The 2,033-nt window shown below is 37.5% G+C and overlaps 1 pseudogene; it reads right to left on the bottom strand.

The window, feature by feature from the left end:
- Positions 1-273: 273 nt before the first annotated feature.
- On the bottom strand, positions 274-1,071 carry LOC123214236 (annotated as a pseudogene).
- Between the last annotated feature and the right edge of the window lie 962 nt (positions 1,072-2,033).

Genomic DNA, 2,033 nt, shown 5'->3' with positions numbered 1-2,033 from the left:
GAAGGTTTCAAACAGAGAGATACCATTTCATCTCTGGCCAAACATTATGAATTACCAATTGTGCTTGCTTTCAGCCCAATGCACTAGAAACAAATTTGCTCAATAACTAACTTTATCCCACCATATTCAAATTCAATGTAGGCTAGTAAAATGATAATTTGGCATTTTGCTCAGAGATGTTCAATTGCAATTATACTATATAATGTGATGTTTGGAAAGACACTCTCATTTTAATTTGGTTTGATTATAAATGTAGCACTCTAGAGCTTTTCATTAACTAGGAATAGATTGGAAATATACAACGTTAGTCTCATACAATTCCTAAATGATAACCAAGGACATATTTAGCCAAACGCTGATTACAATTCAAACAAAAAATTGAGCTTACTTCAAACACTTGGTTGAAGTATGAGTGTCCATTGATGGTGAATCTTATGCCTCCCTTTCTCCAGCGGGCAACCCTACAAAACCCCACCACCAATTACCAATTGCCATTTTCAATTACACCTTAAAATTAGATGGAATTTTTATAACAGAAGAGGGTACCTTCTGTAAGCAACAGGAACAATCCCAGCTCTGTATTGAGCAATGCGTTGGAAGACAGGCTGAGAGAGATCAAAATGATGCTGTGGGGGGTTGCACCAACCACCCGCATTGTTGGGAAGAGCATTGTTTGGGGGGCAGAAATTAGTTGCTGTGATGACAATGGAGCCAGGCAAGCGCCATCTGGGATCGCTCACGCACTTAATCTCACAGCAGGATCAACAGCTCGACCCCATTGTTAAAAAGAGCAGTGCTCAACGCTGCAGTGTTAGTACCATAACCCTGGATGTACAAGTTTCCATTCCCACAAGTACCACCTGCCAAACCAAAAATTTTAGTCAAATGAGCAAAAACCCGTTAAGTAGTTTGAACGAATAAGAGTGTTGACAACTGCATACCCATAGTCCCGGAAGCATCACCACCTCCATAAAAAGTGGCATGTGCATTAGTCCATCCACCACCTCGATATGCATGTACAGCTGAGACCAGTGCATGTAAACCCTTCAAGAAAATCTCGCAAAAACCCATTTCCTGCACAGACAAGTTCACACTTGAGCATTTTATGAACATTAGTAACACTAAGCTCAAACTTGTGACATTGTCGTATGCGCTCAAATTGTAACATAAAGCACATGTAAATGTGTTTGAGATATATATGGATGGTTAAGTTTGTTAGTTTTAATGATAAAATTGTTATTTTATATATAATATTAAAAATAAAATTTAATTCCCCCCCCCCCCCCCCCCCCAAACTTTAAAAACTAGTCATTTCCCTCTAGATTAAGTTTTAAAAAATGATATTTCCCCCAAGGGTTTAGTTTTCAAATTTTGGTGTCATTTCTGACACTATCGCTGGTAACCTCTCCCTCTTGATGTTTCCTCTTCCTTCGGCGATTTCTCTTCTCGCACCTAAACCTCCAACTGGTGCGATTGAAATCGTGAAGACAAAATTCTTCATCTTTCTAGACGAAGACAAAGATCTCGTCTTTGTCTGGGAAGACGGTGCATTTCTCATCAACATGCAACAATCAACCAAAACCAAGAAAATTGTTTTCATTGTTTATTTGGTATGTGCAGTTTTTTTGCTCATTTAAATGGGCAGCCAAAATGATCTCCAAATCAAACCAAAGTCATATTAATATAAACATAATACAAAGAGTTTTTTTTTCAAGTTATGGTAACCTTCAAAATTTAATAGTAAGGATGGCAATGAGGAAGGGCGGGGAGGGGATCTCAATCCTCATCCCCGTCGTCGTAAGGGATATCAATCCTTATCCCCGATCCATCCTTATTACGGGGATGAAAATGATTCTCCGTCCCATCTCCGCAAAGAAAAATCCCCTCCCCATACCCGAAAAAAATCTCTTTTTTTATACTTTCTAAACACAATATAAATATATTAAATAACAAAATTAAGTAAAATTAAAATTAATCCACTATTTCAAATGTCACAAATATAATAAATTAACTACTTTAATATGCATAACAAA

This window comes from Mangifera indica, chromosome 4 (assembly GCF_011075055.1).
Source record: "Mangifera indica cultivar Alphonso chromosome 4, CATAS_Mindica_2.1, whole genome shotgun sequence".
Lineage (NCBI taxonomy): Eukaryota > Viridiplantae > Streptophyta > Magnoliopsida > Sapindales > Anacardiaceae > Mangifera > Mangifera indica.
The sequence above is the reverse complement of the archived record's forward strand: the minus strand, read 5'-3'. Positions and strand labels throughout refer to the sequence as shown.